This window comes from Polypterus senegalus, chromosome 11 (assembly GCF_016835505.1).
Source record: "Polypterus senegalus isolate Bchr_013 chromosome 11, ASM1683550v1, whole genome shotgun sequence".
Classification (NCBI taxonomy): Eukaryota; Metazoa; Chordata; class Cladistia; order Polypteriformes; family Polypteridae; genus Polypterus; species Polypterus senegalus.
In genome coordinates this window covers 2,585,861-2,608,917 of record NC_053164.1, presented here as the reverse complement: position 1 = coordinate 2,608,917, position 23,057 = coordinate 2,585,861, and the positions used below count along the sequence as shown (strand labels likewise).

Below are 23,057 nucleotides of genomic sequence, written 5' to 3'. Positions count from 1 at the left end.
AATCAAACTTAAGTTATAGATAGATAGATAGATAGATAGATAGATAGATAGATAGATAGATAGATAGATAGATAGATAGATAGATAGATAGATAGATAGATACTTTATTACTTAATAGGTACTTCATACCTAGAGGTGTTCTATTGGATTGAGGTCAGGTGAGTGGGGGCCAGCCAATGGTATCAATTCCTTCATCCACCAGGAACTGCCTGCATCCTCTCACCACATGAGGCTGGGCATTGTCGTGCACCAGGAGAAATCCAGGACCCACTGCTCCAGCACAGGGTCTGACAAAGAGTTCATTCTGATACAGAATGGCAGTCAAGCTGCTATTGTCTAGCCTGTAGAGGTCTGTGCATCCCTCCATGGATATGCCTCCCCAGAGCATCACTGACACACCACCAAACTGGTCATGCTAAACAATGTTACAGGCAGTATAATGTTCTCCACGGTTTCTACAGACCCTTTCGCGTCTGTCACATGTGCTCAGGGTGAACCTGATCTCATCTGTGAAAAGCACAGGGTGCCTGTAGTGGACCCGCCAATTCTGGTATTCTATGGCAAATGTCAATTGAGCTCCACGGTGCTAAACAGTAAGCACAGGGCCCACTATGAAGTTGGTTTCTGAGTTTTTGGTCAGAGACATTCACACCAGTGGCCTGCCTGCTGGAGGTCATTTTGTAGGCACTGGCAGTGCTCATCCTGTTCCTCCTTGCCAAAGGAACAGAAAACAGTGGGTCCTGCTGATGGGTTAAGGACCTTCTATGAGGGTCCCTGTCCAGCTCTCCTAGAGTAACTGCATATCTCCTGGAATCTCCTCCATACCCTTGAGATTGTGCTGGGAGACACAACAGACCTTCTGGCAATGGCAATTATTGATGGAGAAGTTGGACTACCTGTGCCATCTCTGTAGGGTCCAGGTATCGCCTCATGCTACTAGTAGTGACACTGACCGTAGCCAAATGCAAAACTAGTGACAAAAAAGATGGGAAAATGTCAGTGGCCTCCCTCTACCTGTTAAACCATTCCTGTTTTGGGAGTCTTCTCATTGTTGCCCCTCTAGTGCAACATATATATATACAGTGAACCCTCGTTTATCACGGTTAATCCGTCCAGACTCTACCGTGATAAATGAATTTTCGCGAAGTAGGATTCTTTATTTATAAACTAAATATTATTACAGTTAGAGCATTGAAAACCTGTTTACGACCTTCTAAATACATTTTTTAATATTATTACAGCCCTCTAGACATGAAATAACACCCTTTAGTCACCATTACACTCGTATTACCCAATATATTAGACAAAATAAGAGAAAATAAGACATATTAGACGTTACAAATTTCATATTACTAGGCTCACTCGCCTTTTAAGGCGACCGACTTTTATCCTCAATTTTTGTGCGCTCCATGTGTACATCAGGCATGTAAGTGTAGGGAATGAGAACATCAAAGTGCCCGTTCATAACAACCTAAGTTTTTTTTTATCCCCTCAAGTGCCCGTCCAAAGTCGTACAATGTCAGCCTGAATCTGAAGCCTGAGTTTCAGGCGCTAAATAAGCTATAGACAAGAATAAGCAAGCACCATCTCCCCTGATATTTACTACGCGGTGAGGCATTTGTACTCCATCACCATTAATTTTTTCCAGAGACATCATTTTGTCTATTTTTCCAGCGCATCGCGCACAAAACCAAGGGAATGATGGGAGCACCAGAACTCTGCTCACATCGCGTCGCTTTGTACCTCAAGCCGCAAGTAGTAAGTCTGTAATAAGCGGAATACCGCTACGCTTTGAACTCACAGGACGGAAGGACAATCCCGAACGCTTTTATATAGTAGACTATTGTACTGTACATTTAATTGCACACAAACACACACAGTTCTTACACACAACCACTAACCTATGAAGGCACGACCTCAGTAGGAGACTGAGACTGCATTAAGACTATAAAAATGGATTGTAGACTACATAAAAAGTACACACAGAGTGGTGTTAACATAAATAACTTAATTTTTGTTCCGATTACCAATAACACGCATAAAATTCAGCTCTGCCCTTCAGAAACATTAAATATGGCACTATTAAATGTTAGAGCTTTAACTAACAAGACATTTTTTATAAACGATCTTATTAGTGATAAAAGATTGATTTTATTGCTAAATGAAACATGGCTTAATTCAAATGGGGCGGCAGTTTTAATCGAATCTGCGCCTCTGGATTACAGTTTTACTCGTGCAGACCGCCAGGGGAAAAAGGGGGGCGGATTGGCAAACATTTACTCGAGCCGATTAAAATGTAAAGATGTTAGTTTTGGTAAATTTAAGTCCTTTGAGTATCTCGCCGTTGTTATTCATGGAGATTCTCACGTTCTCGTATTATCCGTGTATAGACCTCCTAAATATAACGCGTCTTTCCTTGAGGAATTCTCTGACTTAATGTCAATTTTAGTTACAAACTATGACGCACTCTTAATAGTCGGCGACTTTAACTTTCATATCGACAATCAGTGTGACCAAAAGGTAAAGGAATTCATGAACCTCCTGGACTCTTTTGATTTGAGGCAGCTCGTTAATCAGCCTACACATAAAGCAGGTCATACGTTAGACTTAGTGATTACTAAAGGACTTAAAGTTGATATAAAGCAGGTCATTGATATCGGTCTATCAGACCATTTCCTTCTACTATTTAATATAGAAATAAAGATAGAAAAGCTCATGAGAAGCATTTTGTTAAAAACGCTTCTTTGACTCATCAGCAGCTTTAAAACTTACAACTATTCTAAGCAATCAGTCCGTTTATAATGCCAACTATAATAGCGAGGATAATGTAAATAGTAAAGTGGAAAACTTTAATTCTAAAGTAAGAACTGCTGTTGACATAGTTGCACCTGAAAAGACAGTTAAAAATCTTCTAGTATTGTTATTCCATGGAAGACCCAAAGAGTGTCTGATTTTTAAAAGAACATGTCGTAGAGCTGAGCGTAAATGGAGGAAAACTAAACTAACTATCCACTATGAGATATTGAAGGTTAAAATAACAGAATACAATAACACTGTCCGTCTTGAGAGCTGCTATTTCTCTAATATTATAAATAACAATGCTAGTAATCCCAGAGTCTTATTTTCAACAATTGATCGTCTGTTAAACCCAGGTAACACAAAGGAATGCCCCCAGAATACTTCCAGTGAAACCTGTGAGAACATTGCTGTATTTTTCAATCAAAAAATTAATGATATTAGAGATAACATAGTATATCTCCCAACACTGCAGAACCTCCAAAGCCCGGTACTCCATTATAAACAAATTAAATGCTTTCACCAGGATAGATTTACCTGAATTACATAGTATAATCTCTCAACTGAAACCCTCCACCTGCGTCCTTGACCCAATACCAACCAGGTTTTTCAAAGAAATATCAGGCGTGCTAATTGACAATATTCTGGACATAGTAAATTCTCATTAGATACGGGGTCTTCCCAGACTGTCTTAAGACTGCTGTAGTTAAACCCCTTCTTAAGAAACATAATCTTGACCCCTCTGCCTTTGAAAATTTTAGACCCATTTCTAACCTGCCCTTCTTAAGTAAAATTCTAGAGAAGGCAGTCATTATGCAGTTAAATGACCACCTCAATAAACATGCTATTCTTGATAAATTTCAGTCAGGTTTCAGAACAAATCACAGCACAGAAACTGCACTCGTTAAAGTAGTAAATGACTTGGGTAAATGCAGACAGAGGCCATTTATCTGTTCTCATCCTCTTAGATCTGAGTGCTGCATTTGACACCATTGATCACAATATTCTTAGAAATCGCCTTAGTCAATGGGTGGGCCTCTCTGGCAGTGTCTTAAATTGGTTTGAATCCTACCTGGCAGGGAGAAAATTCTTTGTGAGTTGTGGTAATCAACTCAAAGACACATGATATCGATATGGTGTTCCACAAGGCTCTATCCTGGGTCCGCTGCTTTCTCAATCTACATGCTTCCGTTAGGTCAGATTATCTCAGGTTACAATGTGAGCTACCACAGCTATGCTGATGACACACAGCTGTACTTATCTATAGCACCTGATGACTCCGACTCTTTGATACACTAACACAATGTCTTACTGGTATTTCTGAATGGATGAATAGTAATTTTCTCAAACTAAATAAAGAGAAAACTGAAATTTTAGTAATTGGCAATAATGGATTCAGTGAGGTTATCAGAAATAAACTTGATGCACTAGGATTAAAAGTTAAGACGGAAGTAAAAATTTAGGGGTAACCGTTGACTGTAATCTGAATTTTAAATCGCATATTCATCAGACCACTAGGACAGCATTTTTCACTTAAGAAACATAGCTAAAGTTAGACCTCTTATATCATTGAAAGATGCTGAGAAATTAATTCACGCTTTTGTTTTCAGTAGACTAGATTACTGTAACGCACTCCTCTCAGGACTACCCAAAAAAAGACATAAATCATTTGCAACGAGTGCAGAATGCAGCTGCTAGAATCCTAACTGGGAAAAGAAAATCCGAACACATTTCTCCAGTTTTGATGTCACTACACTGGTTGCCTGTGTCATTCAGGATTGACTTTAAAATACTGCTTATGGTTTATAAAGCCTTAAATAATCTGCTCCATCTTATATATCGGAATGTCTGACACTTATATTCCAAATCGTAACCTTAGATCCTCAAATGAGTGTCTCCTTAGAATTCCAAAAGCTAAACTTAAAAGAAGTGGTGAGGCGGCCTTCTGCTGTTATGCACCTAAAATCTGGAATAGCCTGCCAATAGGAATTCACCAGGCTGATACAGTAGAGCACTTTAAAACACTGCTGAAAACACATTACTTTAACATGGCCTTTTTAACTTCACTTTAACTTAATCCTGATACTCTGTATGTTCAATTCATCATAATAACTATTCATGGTGGCTCTAAAATCCGTACTGACCCCACTCTCTCTTCTGTTTCTTTTTCCGGTTTCTTTGTGGTGGCGGCCTGCGCCACCACCACCTACTCAAAGCATCATGATGCTCCAACATTCAACGACTGAAAGCCAGAAGTCTACGTGACCATCATCATCAGGTCCTTCCATGAAAACCCTAAATACAAAGAGGACTGTTTGATTTATGTTAGGTAGATTGCCCAGAGGGGACTGGGCGGTCTCGTGGTCTGGAACCCTACAGATTTTATTTTTTCTCCAGCATTTTGGGGTTTTTTTTGTTTTTTCTGTCCACCCTGGCCATCGGACCTTACTCTTATTCTATGTTAATTAATGTTGACTTATGTTTATTTTTTATTGTGTCTTCTATTTTTCTATTCATTTTGTAAAGCACTTTGAGCTACATTTTTTTGTATGAATATGTGCTATATAAATAAATGTTGATTGATTAATTGATTAAGAGGTGGTGCAGTATCTTCAGCAGGTGTGTTGTTGTCTTCTTCCGCTGAAGGAGTACTAGGAGTAGGCAGTGGGTGTCTGTGTGAGCGGCTGAAGAACATCTTGATAGGCAGTTGCAGGTGCTGTCTTTTTTATATGTGTGAGGAGGCTTTTGTAGGGTATTGCCATCTTTAATCATATCCAAGAGTTTCACCTTCTCCTGGATAGTAAGCATCTTCCTCCGGCGCTTAGTTTTATTGTCAGAAGACTTAGAAAAGGCAGCACGTTTATGAGCCATAGAGTGATCGCAATAGAGTGAAGCCGCGAAAGTCGACGCGTGATATAGCGAGGGATCACTTTACACAGTACATATATATATACACCAGACACCAGGTAAAAGTCCTCAAGTTGACTTTGTTTTGTCGCCACAGTGCACAAAGCACACTCTCCACCACAATACTCATATAAATCACCAATAAACTACTAATACACAATCCTCCAGCTCCCAGACGCGTTGCCACCCTTCCACCCAGCTCAGCTCGCTGTCTGGGAGCTCCCACAGTCCTTTTATAATCCCTGACCCCGAAGTGTTCTCAATCCCCAGTCTATGTGATCCTCAATCACTTCCGGGTCAGGTAAAAGTTCTTTTCTTCAACCCCAAAGTCCGTCGCTCTTCCTTCGGGTCACAGGGCACGAAGAAGCCCTCGGTCCTCCCTGCAGCTCCCTCCTGTGGCCCCCACGGCATCCAGCAGGGCTTTGCATAAAAACTCCATTGTCCATGATGCCCTGCTGGTCTTCTGGGGACCTCCATGCTGCAAGGAGGGCTCCACCTGGCGGCTTGGGGGTATTGGCCGGGATAAATGGCCGGCCATCCTTCACAATATATATATATAGATTTGTAATACTTTACATTTACTGGCATTTAATTTCATCTGCCACAAATCTGCACAAGCCTGTCTGCTGTCCAAGTCCATTTCTGATGATTCAATATATTATCAATTATCTGCCAATCTACACAAGTTGGTACCATCTGCAAAATCAACCAGCTTGTTATTTATATTCCTATACAAATCTAATTTATGACAACAGCAGCGGCCCCACTCACTGACCCCTGCTGGACACCACTCTTAAAGTCAGCCAGTTGTGGTAAGGTTCCTCATACCATCGCCCGTCCTGTGTTTCACTCAATTTCCCAACCCTCCTACACACAATCTCCTGAACTCCCGCTTCTTTCAGTTTGATGCCCAACCTCTCATGTGGCACCTTATGAAATGCTTATCAAATGATCATGTGTGTGAGTGACAGTGCTGTTTTTGAATTTATATCGACTATTGTCTTGGTCTCACATACTATCCACAGTCCACCTACGGAATTAGATTATGATTTTCAACCAAGTTTGAAATATTAGAAGAAAAAACCTGGCACTGCTATCTGAACTGCAAGTTGGCCGCTGCGGCAGTTTCAAGAGCTTTCTGAGATAATGAACGGTGTTAATTAGGCCTCAAATCATGTCTGTGCCTGGTGTTTCCTTAATTATGAGGCCCTGCTGAAGAGAAGCCCAGAGAGCTGCCTGCTTAAAATACCGCTTGCATTACCTAATTAAGGATGCTACATGGTTAAGTAAATGTGACCTAATTTTGATTTAATTTCGCTTTATTTAGAATTTGTTTCAGTACTTTTTTGCTGTAATTACTTCAATAATTCCTTAAGCCAAAACAGTTAACTGCCCATTGCTTTGCCATCCACCTTTTTTATTGAACCTCAAGCTGATAAAGAGCTTTCCTTGCAAGCCTCCAACTCCTGCTCCAACATTTATGCCAAGTAGAGGTCACTGAATTTCGAGACCAATTTTTATTTCAGCTGTGGTTCCAGCTTGTGCTGCATGGTGATGCACAGTGTGAATGGACAAACAGAGCATAAAACTCAATTTGGCATCACTACGATCGAGGTAGGTAGCAGCCAGCTGACGACTTCCTTGTGCCCTGAGGTCTAATGCAGATGTTGTGTCAGATAACTCCATATTTCAACAGCCTGAAATGTCAGCAGACATCTTATTTTAAATTATTTATCACTATAGGCACGGATCACGCAAGGTGCTGTGTAATGTTGTGCCATAAATTACAATACAGCAATATTTTATAAAAAAAAGGGCCAGGAGATGGCAGTGGCAAAAATTGTGTTAAAAAAACAAAAAAACAGTGTAGGGTCAAAACTAGGAAATCAAATAAATAAGAAATAGACACATGTGAAGCAAGAGATTCATATCATTTCAGCTTTGTCCTGGTGTGAAAATTCAGGTCAGGGTCCTGTTGGGGAGCATGCACTGTGTCACATGTGCGAGTAGGAGGAAGCTGTATGGACCAAGTGAGGATAATCCCACACCAGACCAGGTGATGGCAGGGTGCACTAAACTTTCTTCTGTTACCTTCTATAGACCAAACAGGAAAAAATCTGTCTGACTCATCCCTAAAGACATTCCGATTCCGGCACCTAGAAGAATGTCACTTCTGATTCTGTCACTCAGGAGGAGGTCACTTCCAGTTCCCTTACATCACTTCCAGTCCTGGCATTTAAAGCAGCCATCTTAACCACTACTCATCAGTTCTTGTTTGGACTCTGTCAAAGACATTGCTGTCTTACTTCCAAAACCCATTGCAGCCATGGATAACATACGGGTGGATGAGCCCAAACCTTTTTAAATGTGTTGAGTCTGATCCTTTCACAACTGGTACAGCATGTTGCTGTACCCACCACATGACGAAACAGCTCGGGGTCCTGGTTGGCAATCCCCCAGGCAGACACGCGGTCCAGTCCCATCCACCTCTGGAAATGACTATCTGTAACTGCCAGGTGTTATATGGGCGTCTCCTTGGCCTGGTGCAGCCACTCGGGTCCTCAACAATAAGGATCCTGAGAGCTGGCCCACCCTCTGGGAATCGGGTCACATGGCCTTAGTGCCGTAACTGATGCGCAATCACAATGCAGATAATATGCCCTCCTTCGGGACTCCGTGAGCAACTGTCAATAAAGTCAAACCAGCTGTACCCAAAGATTCTCTGAAGAGACACGGTATTGAGCATATTTTAATAATTTTGCTCAGACAAACCAGAGTGCACTAAATTTACAGGACTTTAATTATGGGCATTGTAAGCATCCTTTATATTGTATTGTACTAGTAATTTAGGCATCTGTTTCTTATCCAATCAGTTTATAACCAGGGAATGGGAAATAAGTACAGATGCCACAGAACCCGTTTTAATACATTTATATTTTGGGAACAGATGGCTGCCACAGGGCTAGTCATTACAGAATTAGTTTACAGCTTGATAAAGGAAGGGGTGTGGAGGTACTTAAAAGATCCAACACTTTTGTCTAGAATCATCAGGACAAGGGGGCCAATCAAATGTGTGTATCGTCACATGTCCCAAAACTCCACGTGTACATTTTAATGTAAATATGTCTCATCCAAAGGACCAAAAAAAAAAAACAACAGAAGGGCAACAAACAAAGTAACATCAGAGATCATGAGAAGTGAGATGATTGGATGTTAGAAAATGTAACCAATGAGTAACACCGATTGCTAAACCAAAAGCCGCCCAAGACAACATTCACCCCTTTGATATTTTAGATTTTCAATAAACTTTTCTAACACCTTTTATATCCAGACTATGCTAATTATTTTCTGTTATATTTTCTTCTATCTTGCATTGTTATACATTTACTGTATATATACCAAGTTGCTTTTTATATTGTCTATACTCTGTCTTTTATCTAGAGTGATTCAAATAATAAAAGGGTACCAAGTGTGAGTTAGATGGCTACTGTCTCATTCACTAGATTTATCAAGGCTGTTGAGGTCGCTCCTCAATAATTAGAACAACTGTGGTAATGTCAGACGTAGTTTGGTAAGTAAATGGTATAACCCTAATCAAGAGAGCTGTGCTTTTATGTAAGTCACGATGACACCCTCGTGTTAGATAGTTCTGCTGATAGTGAATACAGAAATCTTGCAGAGTATAGAGTTGACATCACTCAAGTTTTTGTCTGGATGGGATTACAATGTGTATGTGTGTGTGTGTGTGTGTTAATCTTCATGGGTGCGAATAGATGAACCCATTAAATGTTCCTAGTAAGTCTCACAGACTTTACGATGACACAGGCTTTACTACCAGAACCCAAAACTCTAAAGCAGACGCCAAGTAGAAGAAATGTCACGAAAACAAAACAAAAAGCATGCAAAAGATTTCAGTTGTCCGCAATCTTGGACAAAGTTGTCATGATTCTTTTTGTTTATGTTCTGCATTCATGGTTTAAGTTCCTTTTTTATGTCTTCTTTATTTAATATCTAGTATCGTCTATAGATCTGCATTCCCTGTTTAAGTTCCTTTTTATGTCTTCATTGTTTATTTTCTATTATCTTTTATAGGTTTTTTATACTTAATTATGTAAATGTGTGTCATTTTAAATTATTGTGTTTCTGTTTGTGGTCACGTGTTCTCTCAGATCCTCTTGTGATTTTTTAGGTTGTGCCCCAAGAAGTGGGGCTGCCTGCCTGTCTGTCTGTGTTGAACCCGTCCCCAAATCTATAAAGTCTGGGGAGACCCACAGGTGAAATCCGGTTCTTTCTTACTGTATTTTCTTGGTGTGGTGAGTTTTCTTGTTTTTTCTGTGATTTATGGTTTATTGTTCACTTGAATTCTGAGCTGTGCTCTGGTTTTTAAATCACAATTCTTGGATTGCTGTGTGGGGTCTTTGTTCGTTACTAGATTGACTTTTTAGGCATATCCATCTGTAACCTTTTGTATTTTATGGAGCATTTCTGTGTTTCAGAGCTTTTGTGAAAATAAAAATGTTATTATATATATAATATATATATATTGTGGTCCCCAACATAACCAGGGCGGACGCCCCCTCTCGGTCTGGAGGAGGCACAAGCCCTCCTCCGGTCCTCCTAGGTCCCGGCCGGGGCCACAATATAAATACAGTTTTTTCGTCTGCTGCTACGTACAGCCAAAGGTTGTACGATAAAGCTAAAAATGAATAAACAATAACTACTGTACAACAGACTTAACTACTAAGCCAGAAGACCACAATCCAAAATTAAAGCTCATAAATATTAAAAATAATTAATTGAAAGCCTAAAAATCCAAAAGCCAAAGTGGACTGCAAACCTTCACAAGGGTCCTGAAGAAGAAAGTTACACAAAGCTAAGCAATGACACCACAAAACGTCTGTTTCAGCCAGCTCCTTAAATAACTTCTCAGATCTCAGATAACAGTGAAACTAGTGATCTTCATTGATGATTAAAGAACTGGTGTGCAAATAAAGAATTTCGTGCATGATTTTTGAGAACATTCTGGATTTTTCAAGACAGATTGTCTTCATCCTAACTAGAGGGGATATTTTATTTTTATCCCAGAATATGGCAGCTATACTGCCTGGCTGACTAATCAGAGCACATTTGCACTTGCAATTTAATGTAAAGAAATGAGGGTGTGGTGGAGTAAATGTTAGGGATCAAAATATCGAGAACAGAAAATCATTAAACAAGTAGATGAAGAAAATCATTTTGGAAGAGTACTGAAGAGGAAGAGAATACATGACTCAGACATTCTATGAAAGTCGAATAAGAAACACACTTCAGTGCTGATTAGATGAACAGAGAGAAAGAGGACTCTGAAAAAAACAAAATACCCTAGTAAAGAAAAAGATAATAATACATTTCATTTATTCATAGGTGCCTTTCTAAACACTCAAGAACACCAAACAATAGTTAAAACACACATTATAAATACAACTAAAATACAAAAATTCAAATCAGACAGAGCAAATGTAGTCAAAGAGAAACAGATGTGTTTTAAGGTTAGATTTGAAAAGTGAGAATGAATCAATATTTCTAAGCTCAGATGGTAGTGAGTTCCACAGCTGGGAGGCAGAGCAACTGAATGCTCTCCTCACCATGGTGATAAGATGGACAAAAGGGACAGTCAAGTGGATGGAGGAAGAGGACCTAAGGGTGCAGGAGGGAATGGCAACGTGGAGGTCGGACAGATAAGGAGGGGCAAGGATTTGGAGAGCCTTAATTGTTAAACCGAGAATTTTGAAATCGATGCGATACATAACCAAGAGCCAATGAAGATCCTGCAAGACAGGAGTGATATGGTGAATAGAGGGGGTTCTAGTAATGATGCGGGCAGCTGAATTCTGGACCAGTTGAAGCTTATAAAGAGATTTGTGAGAAAGACCAAACAAAAAGGAATTGCAATAATCCAGATGAGAAGTGACAAGGCTATGAACAAGGATAGCAGTGGTGTGGGGAGAGAGGGAAGGGTGAATACGGTGTAAGAAGAATGAGTCGGAGACATCATAAAGATTTGGGGCAGCCACCCGTATAATTGAATCGGCTGCAAAAGATTGGTTTTAAGCAGCACGATGTGTTTAGATCAGAGTCTAGAACAGAACTACCTGTACTGAGGCAAGATGGCAGTTTTAAAGGCTGGGAAGGGAAATGACGTCATCTGTGAAGGAACTGGGAGTGGCGTCCTCGTGCCTGGAAGTGACGTCATCCTTGGGGCCAGCAACAGGCGGGATTTCCCGGGAAAGGTCTGCAAGGGACTGAGAGAGATAGTCAGTACACTCCGCCACCCCCTGGCCTGGCGTAGAATTACTAGTGTTTAGGCCCTTCAGTTGTTTCCCATGCGCACGTGTGTGACAACGGTTAATGTTACACAGGTGGAAATATACAGACCGGTATATGTTATTGATGTGGGACTGAAAAGATAAAGTACTGTCAAAGATGACACCCAGACTCTTAACCTGTGGGGAAGGGGAGACAGAGGAATTATCAATAAGGGATGAAAAATGTTCAGTTTTGGATAATGTTGCTTTTGTACCAATGAGGAGAACCTCAGTTTGTCACTATTTAATTTAAGAATATTTGAAGAAAACCAGGATTTGATTTCTGTTATGCAGTTAATAAGTGTGAACGGTGGAAAGGAAAAAGTAGGTTTGCTGGTGATGTAAAGCTGGTTGGCATCAGCGTAACAGTGGAAACTAATGTTATATTTACAAAAAATATTGCCGAGGGGAAGGAGGAAAATAATGAAAAGGAGGGGCCCCAGGACAGATCCCACCTGAGGTAACAGCGGTGGATTGGGATGTGAAAGTTTTGAGCTAAACGATGTCAGAATAAGAACCGTAGTATCATCAGGATTGTGGAAGTGGACAACCTGAGCTGCAACTAAGTAGAACCAGCAAAAAAAAATGAAGAAATGCATTGTGGGACGTGCTTTGATTCCACTAGAATTCCTTTTATTTGCAGAGTCTCCTAAAGGTGCTATACAAATGATAGACTGATTTGCTGCCAATTATATTCTGCCTCCTCATCGATTTTCCTCCAAATATAATTTACGATGCCCTGAAACTTATTAGGCACACTGAGAGCCACTCTAAAGAAGCTACCACTAAACTTTCATTCCATTTCATTTTTTATTTTTAAATTTAATTTCATTGCGTTTTCTGTATTGTAATAATAATAATCTTGTTTGAGTCCTTTTAGTCTGGAATTTGATCCTGTGCTGGCTCTGATTTCCATTTTCAGTTTACCGACTACAACTGAGCTTCATGACAGTTTTATCGGATAATCAAATTCCGGGTGCTCTACCAAACATATAATGATAGGCCCAAGAATTAATTCTCAATTTGAAAGGTAAAAATTTTGGATGTGGTCCTTGGTTTATGACGAAGTACGAAAAAGTTAAAATTCCTCCTGATTGAAAATAACGTAATGCTGGCAAAAACACATTAAACACAGTGTAAAAGATAGCCCAGACACAAACAGACACAGACTCCAGATGTCCAAACCACACACATTTCATTCCTCTTTTTCTTCACAGCACACAATCTCACACAGTGCAGACAATTCTCTCAGTCCTTGTCTTTGTTTCTTCTGCCGCCTCTACTCCACTCCACGCAAGCTCCGTCCTGTTCCACCCGACTCCAGTTCCTTGAATGGAGTGAGGTTGCCCCTTATATAGTGAACATGGATGTGCTCCAGCTGCTCCCTGATGATCTCCCTGCAGCACTTTCTGGTGTGGTGAAAGTGCTGCAGTCCAAGGCTCCTTAGTCCTTCGGGCGCCCCCTGGTGGTGGCCACGTATCCCCACAGGGTTGAGCCTTCTAATTCCTTGGCTCCCACACCATCCAGGAGGGCTGAACCTCTTACACCCTGGGGAAGGAATTGCCCCTCTCCTGGTCCCCAGCTTCTCCAGGCCTTCCAGTGGAGCAACAGGAAAGTGTGATTTGTAAATGAAAGCTTCCAAGGCAAAGCAGAGAACATAACAAGGGTTAGGGGAATCTCGTTCTGCTCTGCTCTGCTTTTTAAATCACAATTCTTGGATTACTGTGTGGGGCCTTTGTTCATTACTGGATTGCCTTCTTAGGCATATTCTTCTTAGGAATACTCATCTCCAGAGGGTCCAAAATGCTGCTGCTCGTCTTTTAACTGGCACTCGGAAATTTGAGCACATTTCCCCTGTTTTAGTTACACTTCACTGGTTGCCCGTTTCTTTTAGGATTCATTTTAAAATTATTTTATTTGCTTTTAAAGCTCTTCATGGCCTTACCCCACCCTATCTCTCTGAGCTCCTACAGCCTTATTCACCCACTCGCTCTCTCAGGTCAGCTGATCAGCTGCTCCTGAATGTACCAAGGACTAAGCGTAAACTTAGAGGAGACCACCGTGCTTTTGCTGTAGCAGCTCCCAAGCTATGGAATGATTTGCCTCAAGAGATTAGACAGGCCTCTTCTCTGTCTGTTTTTAAATCTCTTTTAAAAACCCATCTCTTTACCCTGGCCTTTGATACCTTGTGAGAAGTTCGTTTTAGCTCATTTTACTTTTGTTGTTTTTAGCTGATTTTATTCCATTTTATATTGTTTTATCATAGGGCTGTTTTATTTATGTATTATAACATATACTTATTTATGTGCAAAAATGTTGTGTTGTTTTACCTATCAACTATTTATTGTACAGCACTTTGGTCCTGTGCTGGTTGTTTTAAAGTGCTTTATAAATAAAATTGGATTGGCATATCCATTTGTACCATTTTGCAGTTTCTGGAGCATTTCTGTGTGTTCAGAGCTTTTGTGAAAATATTAATTTTATTTTATATATGAAGTTTCTTCGTCTGCTGCTATTTACAGCCAAAGGTTACTCTTTCTCAGTTTGGGGGCATTTCCTGCCGTATCTTTAAACTTTTGTGCCGAGTTTCCCTTTTTTGTGGGTCTACTCCCCCCAAAGCCATCAGGTTTTATTTTGGATTTGGCCGTGTCAAGTGTGCCTCTGCTGGGTGCATCAATGAGGTTCTTGGCTTGCTCCTCGACCAGTGTGGAGGCCTTTGAGTATTTCATCGTGAAGAATACCCTGCATTATATGTGCCAAATGTGACACTGACCTTTATACAGTTGTGCTAGTGATGTCATCACATGTGCCTTTCAGGACCGCACCACAAAGAAAACAGTCGATTGGTTATGACAGCAGGTTTACAAAATCGTGTCACAGTAAAATTCAAAAATATAGTTATAATAAAATTTACAAAGCTCAATAAAAAATTGGCAGAAAAAAAAGCATTGGAATTCTTCATCATTCATAACCCTAATCTATACTAATAAAATGCAAAGCCCTTACTGACTCACTCACTCACTCACTCATCACTAATTCTCCAACTTCCTGTGTAGGTAGAAGGCTGAAATTTGGCAGGCTCATCCCTTACAGCTTACTTACAAAAGTTGGGCAGGTTTCATTTCGAAATTCTACGCGTAACGGTCATAACTGGAACCAATTTTTCTTCATATACTGTAATGGACTTTAGCTCGATGGCCGTGGGGGGCGGAGCTGCGTGTCACATCATCACGCCTCCCACGTAATCACGTGAACTGACTGTGACCGCAGTACGTAGAAAAGAAGGAAGAGCTCCCAAAGAGCGCTGAAGAAAAACGCATACAAGCTTATTCATAAGTGCAGCTACTGCGGAAACAAAGCACGGTGTAAACCATAAGTTTAAATTAAGTTTCTAGACACGCTCCCGCTGCCGTTTGTCATGCCTTCATCGAATACTTTATTCACTAGATACAAGTTTAATGAGAAGACACGAGGTATAAACAAGACTTTGGATCACTTTGTAACGGAGTTAAAATTGCTGTAGCGAGAAACTTAAGTGCTGGGTCTTAGCTAACATTAAATAAAGCCGTGGACATCGCAAAGTCACACGAGAGCAGCTCACGTGAACTGACTGAAAGCAGTACGAGTGATCACTTCTAAGCATCAAACCTGTTCAAAAAACACATTACACAATTGACAAGGTGGGAAAAGAATATCCCCCGAGCTGAGCTCCATAGCAAACGCTGTCTTGCTGAAGCAACTTAGTCACGCTGCCACAAATACTCACAGAAAAACCCACCAGTTAATACACACGCTGTCTCTAGAGTTTCTCCACACTCAATGTATTCCTCGCATCCCCGTTATACCCTCTGATCTCCCATTTCAATTCAGATGCCTCCAATTTCCAGTAAGGCTCTGCTTCGCGATGACAAGTAATAAGTCTCAGGGACAGATCCTACACAAGGTTGTCATTGATTTCAGGCAAGATTGCTTTTCTCCTGTATACTATTTCTATACATTGCATTCTCAAGAGTGAGCTTGCGCAGCTTGGTCATATTACAACCGGACTGCTGAACTGGCAACGTGCTATACAAAGAAAACTATAACAATCGTAATAAATGAACAATAAAACAGCGGAGAACCCGTGGATTAAATAAAAAGGCAGCTTCCTTGGCAAAGCAAGGAAAAAGGATGGCCTTATATGTTGTTCGTTTATAAAACAGCGGAGAAGCTGTGTAAAGGCTGCTTTACAAAAAAACAGCAGAGCGCCTTATATGAGCAGGCAGTCAGCTAAAGAAGGGAATCAATAAATATCTATAATCGTAATAAACGAACAAAAAATAGCGTACAAGACGCGGATTAAATAAAGGAAATGGGTACCTGAACAGTAAAGTAAGTCTCGAATAGCTACACAATAACTACTGTATAAGAATCGTAATAAACAAACAATAAAACAGTACAGAACCGCGAAGCAAGGAGAAACGATGGCCTTATATGGCATTCGTTTATAAAGCAGCGGAGAAGCTGTGTGAAGGCAGCTACACAAAAAAACAGCAGAGGCCACACTCTGAATGTATTCCTCGCATCACCGTTATACCCTCTGATCTCCCATTTCAATTCAAATGCCTCAAATTTCCAGTAAGGCTCTGCTTCGCGATGACAATTAATAAGTCTCAGGGACAGACCCTACAAAAGGTTGCCATTGATTTGAGGCAACATTGCTTTCCTCCTGGATAAAACTATACGTTGCATTCTCAAGAGTAAGCTCAGTGCACAGCTTGGTCATATTACAACCAGAGTGCTGAACTGACAACGTGGTATACAAAGAGATCCTTAACAGATAGTTATTGGGATATTTTCCCTCAGTTTAAAAAGGTTTTCTTTTCTTCTTAATAAAAAATTAAAAACAGTTCTTCGTCGCTGCGAAGCGCAGGGATTTAGCTATATGCAGTATGTATATATATGTAGATCTGTATATATATATGTATATATATGTGTCTGTGTATATATATATATATATAGTATATATATATGTGTATGTATGTATGTATGTGTATATATATATGTATGTGTATTTGTGTATATATGTATATTTATCTGTATGTATGTATGTATATATGTATATATGTATATGTGTGTGCGTATGTATGTATGTATATGTATGTGTATATATATGTTGATATGTGTGTATATGTTGTCACGCATGCGCGACTAGGAGGCTGCAGAAGGACCTTAAAACACATCGAGAGACGTTCGCCGGCGGGGAATGGTAGGGTACTAACCTTTTTCCTTTGTTTTCCAGAAGTAAAGACGCTCCGCCATGAGCCACTATACCGCAGTGCGTCTACTTCCACCCTTCCTCCGCCATCTTCCCTGACGTCACCAGTCCCGGCATCCCTCACGCCTCCTTCCCAGCATTCCTCCACTTCCGGCTCCTCCCATATAAAATGGCCGCCAACGCCTAGTATGGCGTCGCGCAGATGCAATTGTTTTGTTTTTTCTGTCTGACCATTTTTTGTTATTAGGAGCTGGATTGTAGACAATATATGGGGCCGGAAAACCCCAAACCTTTCTTCTGTTTGGCTCTAAGTTTGTTACAATGTATATATATGTAGATGTGTATATGCATATATATATATATATATATATAGATATGTGTATGTGTAGATATGTGTATTTGTAGATATGTTTATATGTATATATGTATATGTATATATGTTTATATGTGTGTGTGTATATATATATGACAGCAACACTCTTAACAGTGACAAAACAATTACATTGACAATCAGCTTACGTTATTTTTAAAATGTTTCCTTTTCTTTTTCACAACTTCTTTAACACACTACTTCTCCGCTGTGAAGCGCAGGTATTTTGCTAGTTTAAAATATTTTTAGGATGTCTAATATTTTCAACACCAGAATAAAACACCAATGAAAGATGAGTGGAGAAAAAAAATGGGCAAAGAAAAATACACGTGAGGCTGCAAATAAGTGGCATCATGCCAGTCAAAAGAAAAACAAAAGAGAGATAGATAGATCCATCTACCTTACGTGCTGATCCTCAAGTGAATGCCCTCTTCTAGTGGCTTCGTGGGTTTTACACCAAAGAAATGTAAGCTGGGTCATTTGTCGTCTGGTTGGCGAGTGCCCAAACTGTGGATTGGAAAAAAGAGATGGAATTAGTCAGAATTCCCCCTCTCTGCATGGGTGTTATTGCTTTTAGGAGCCTTGACTGTATTCCCTAAGCATGCTTGCTTAACAGCTTATTTATTTATTTACTTTCTTTTCACCCTCAAATGGCAGCAGTTGAGGTGTCAGGCACAATATAAAACAAAAAAATTCATATCTTGACTAACTTGACCTTCTTTTTACTGCATATGTCATCAGACACATGCCCCGTTAAACAGAACTGCATGAGGTCACTGTGGTCCATACTGGCCAAAGCTGGGATTGTAAGAGTACAAGTCCCATCCATCCATCCATCCATTATCCAACCCGCTATATCCTAACTACAGGGTCACAGGGGTCTGCTGGAACCAATCTCAGCCAACACACGGCGCAAGGCAGGAAACAAACCCCGGGAAGGGCTCCAGCCCACCGCAGGAGTGCAAGCCCAAATGTTAATTCTTTAAGACCTGGTCACATTAGGTGACTTTTCCAGCTATTTTCAATAACAGGTTTAATGTACATATTAATGCAGTTGACAGCTCGCTACCACGAAGGGCTGTCATCTTGTTTGACATACCCAAGTCTTCAGTCGTAGGGGATGGCTTTGTGTACACCAGAGCTGACAACCAATGAATGCCCAATGAACAATGTGTAGAATGCAAAGAGAAGAGGAGCTTGTCTGCGTGATGTCTCATATTTTACATACCATGACAGAATAAAAGGGCTGAGATTGTGACCTAACTTACCATTCCTGCTAAACCTTCGTACAACACCGACTCCATCAGGCAGTAAGTTATTGGCTGTCACAATAATGGGGTGAGCAAGACTGTGCTAGAATACCATCAGTTTTCAGCTGTGTAAACTGACATGGTCCAGTGGGTCTCTCCCTATCATCTCTGCCATTTTTCTTCCTTTCTTCTTTGCCAAATTTCTCCATTTCTGTCAGGTGTGTAATGGTGATCATGAGCAAACAGACTTTGTCAAGTCCTGCCACAAATTCTCCATTGCATTGAAATCTGGTTTCTTGCAAATGCCATCATGTTTTCCTTCAGTCTTTCCTCATATTTTACTGCATTCATTTTACCCTCCCACGGCTACCAAGGCAGCTTTTCCACAGCCTGATCCTGCCACCAGCTATGGGGATGATGTGTTTGTGATAATGTGCAGCATAACATGACATTCAGTGTGATGGTCATCATATCATAGAGTCTTCTTCCAGCTGATTTCAGACTATCCCATGATGCATTTCTCTTTGCCAGTCTTCCATGAAGCTGTGACTGGTGAAGAACTTGTCTGCATCTGACTCAGAGTTCAGAGTTTTCACAGTTCTCTTGGTGGGCCTCCCTTTCTCATCTTCTTCAGATTTTGTGGATGATCCGCTCTTGCAGATTGACAGCTGTGCCATGCTCTTTCAATTTCTTCATGGCTGGAGAAATGGTGTCACGCAAGTTCACACGGGAGGCGGTTAAAGGGCCTCAATGACAGTACTTCCATGCCAGACTCGGGGGTGGCGGAGTGCCCTAATTCTTTCTCTCATTTCCTTGCATACGGGAAATTCCACCTGGCCCTGATGGTATCACTTCCGGCTCCGGGCCCAGAGATGACGTCACTTCCGGGCCTGGGCAGAATGACATCACTTCCAGTTTCCGACCTCAATGACATCACTTCCAGTTTCCTGCCTCAATGACATCACTTCCAGAGGTGACTTCACTTCCTCCTCTCTGCCTTAAAAGCGCCATCTTGGTGTCAGCAAATCAGTTCTGCTCTGGATGCTGATCTGTACACATTAGTACAACAATTTATCCAGTTTTTCACCCAGGAAATAATATACGGGTGGCTGGCCCAAACCTTTCTATTTGTAGAGTTTGTGACACTGGATATTGGACATTTTTGTGTCTCAATCTCTGGACTTGTACTTTTCAATTCCATTTATCATGGAGTTGCTTGGAGTCCTCTTTTATCTTCACTGTGTAGGTTCGTCCACTCTGCTGACTCACCACATGTTGGCCTTTCCACATTCAGGTGCATTCCTATTACAGTCCAATGAAACCCCAGGCAGGTTGATCTCCTTTGAACTACTTATGTGACTGATGAAACCAGAGGGCCGCACCGGTGATGATTTTGGGGTATCATATTAAAGGGGGTGAACATAGTTGTAATTAATTAAGAGCACTGTTTTCACTTTGACATCAAATTCTAAATGATTCAAATGAACTCAGACCCCTTCTTCAGGCAAGAAGGGGCCTGAGTTGCCTCAAAAGCTTGCATATTGTAATCTTTTTAGTTAGCCAATAAAAGGTGTCATTTTGCTTGTCTTTTCACTACATTCATAATGGCTAACACGGTACAACACCCTAGTACTAAATGATTCAAGAAATTGTGTGTGAATTGAATTTCCTAGCGGATTTATACTTTTTTATAAGTACCCCCCAGCCAATGCTCTCTGTTTCCATCACTTTATATGAAATATAAAGGTGAATGTCAGAATAAACTCTAATGCTAAAATTAGAAGCTAAAAATAGCCAACAAGAGAAGGCCACTTAGCCCCGTTCCTTGAAGCTTATCACTTCCTATTCATCTAACGTTCTGAAAGGTGGGCAAGTCAGATCTAAAGGTGACGGAGGTCCTTCTCTCAACCGCACTAATTGGGAACTGCGCTGACTGATGTGAACTTTCTGTGCAGGTCCTCTTGTGCTATTTTTAATGAGTGTAACAGAGGTCTAGGTGTCTTTCTTTGCAGATAATCAGAAAAGCAATGAGGTCAGCACAGACTAAGAAAAAGGTTGCTCTCCACAACAAGGACTACGTTAAAAACAAATTCAAAACCAGAAACCAGTTGTGAATTTACTTGTTGATTTCACAACGTTTCATACAAAGTGCAGGGGCCGATAAATGTGTCTGGTCATCCTTCATACCGTGATTGATAGGTATCAAGCACAGGCATTTAGGGGACAGCTTGAAGGCTCCTGGCAGGTAGATAATTCTACCCTGAGTTAAGAGTAGGGGGCGCTGTGGCTAATGCCATCTCCTTTTTCATCCAGTGTTGAGACGTACGCCAGCCAGAATATGAGTGACCTCACCTCCTATTTAATCCAGGAAGATTTGTCCCCTCTTGGAGGGTGCTAGCAAAACCTTGCTAGTCACTAGCGGTGGGCATTTCAATTCTATTTCAAATGATCTAATCTAGTGAGAAGTCAAGAAAAATGACCCCTTTTATTGGCTGACTAAAAAGATTACAATATGCAAGCTTTCAAGGCAACTCGGGCACCTTCTTCAGGCAGGATTAATAAATACAGAAACTGGAGTTCCTTGTGTTTATATACGGACACCAGGACAAATACAGCATTGGAAAACCTTTAAGTGAGACATCTTAAATGTAAAAAATGAATAGACCTCTTCAGTCTAAGAGAGGAGAACAATTTATGGTCAAGATCTTTGGATAAGATACTGTAACTGTCCAACAAAGTCTTTAGAAGTTTCTGATGAGTTTTTCAATACAATGTGGGTCTGTAGTCAGGTTGTCCTGGTGAGTCTGAGAGATGCAAACAATCCTCATATCTGATAAAATAATCAATCCATTTGATTCATTTGGGTCATCAATAAAACCTTTTGGGTGGGATGTCCAACTTGATTGAATCAAAAACAAGTTATTTGGGAAATCACATCAGTATTCAGGCTCATACAACGAGAGGTGGCTAGTAACGAGTTACATTTACTTGAGTAACTAAAAAAATTGTACTTCTACGAGTAGTTTTCCTGCACCATACTGTTTACTTTTACTTGAGTACATTTGTGAAGAAGAAACTCTACTCTTACTCCGCTACATTGGGCAACACTTGACTCATTGCTTTTTTCATTTGCACATTTATATATGCTATATTTTAGTTGGAGAGAAGCTGCCAGTGGATCCACTGAATGACTGTTTCACCAATCAGACGAAGCAACAATAATCATATGACTCCGTTTCGCAAGTCAGACATAGCAACAATAATCACATGACTCCATTTCACCAATCAGACATAGCAACAATAATCACATGACTCCGTTTCACCAATCAGACGTAGCAACAATAATCACATGACTCCATTTCACCAATCAGATGTAGCAACAATAATCACATGACTCCGTTTCACTAATCAGACGTAGCCATGCAGTCACATGACCACACACAAACTTCCTGCGTCTGCAGCCTTTTTTACTCATACAGGGCTCCTGATCACTGCTAAATGGTCACATCTTCACTGCAGGAACCTTGAACATCACTTCATTGAATGAACCAAACATGCACAGACACACACAGTCAAGGTAAAGTGCGACTTCTTGTACGTGCAGAAGCTGACTTCTTCTAAAGTTATTTTTTATCAGCTGTGCTATTTGGAGGGCAAGTGAATATGCAGTATTATACTGTGAGTGTACAGTCAGTATATCTTGTCACTGTAAGTAGTTTGCACTGTTCAAACATACATGTTACCTACTGTAGGTATCGGTTTCAAAAGCTTTGTTGTGAAAAACTGAGATTTGTAACTGTGTGTTATTTGTGCATCTTTATTTTGTAAAGATGTTATTTATTTTTACTCATTTTTAATTTTATTATTTGGAAATAGCAGAATTTGCACATTATTTTATATTTTTGTCGGTCTTATTACATTTCTAAAAAATCAATAATTTATTATGATCAAACAGTTACTCAGTACTTGAGTAGTCTTTCCACCAAATACTTTTTTACTCTTACTTGAGTAATTTTTTGGATGACTACTTTTTACTTCTACTTGAGCGATATTATTTTGAAGTAACGCTACTCTTACTTGAGTACAATTTTTGGCTACTCTACCCACCTCTGCATACAACATACAAGACAGAA

At 40.4% G+C, this 23,057-nt stretch overlaps 1 protein-coding gene across 3 annotated transcripts in view; it reads right to left on the bottom strand.

The window, feature by feature from the left end:
* Positions 1-23,057, bottom strand: part of lrfn1 (leucine rich repeat and fibronectin type III domain containing 1) — a 582,403-nt gene that overhangs the window by 425,581 nt on the left and 133,765 nt on the right. For 2 of the 3 annotated variants that reach the window (XM_039768028.1, XM_039768029.1), the window contains exon 2: positions 18,075-18,181. The exons of the other annotated variant lie outside the window; for it this stretch is intronic. The gene's annotated coding sequence lies outside the window, so the exon portion shown is untranslated. The remainder of the gene's footprint in view (positions 1-18,074; positions 18,182-23,057) is intronic. 3 annotated transcript variants of the gene reach the window in all.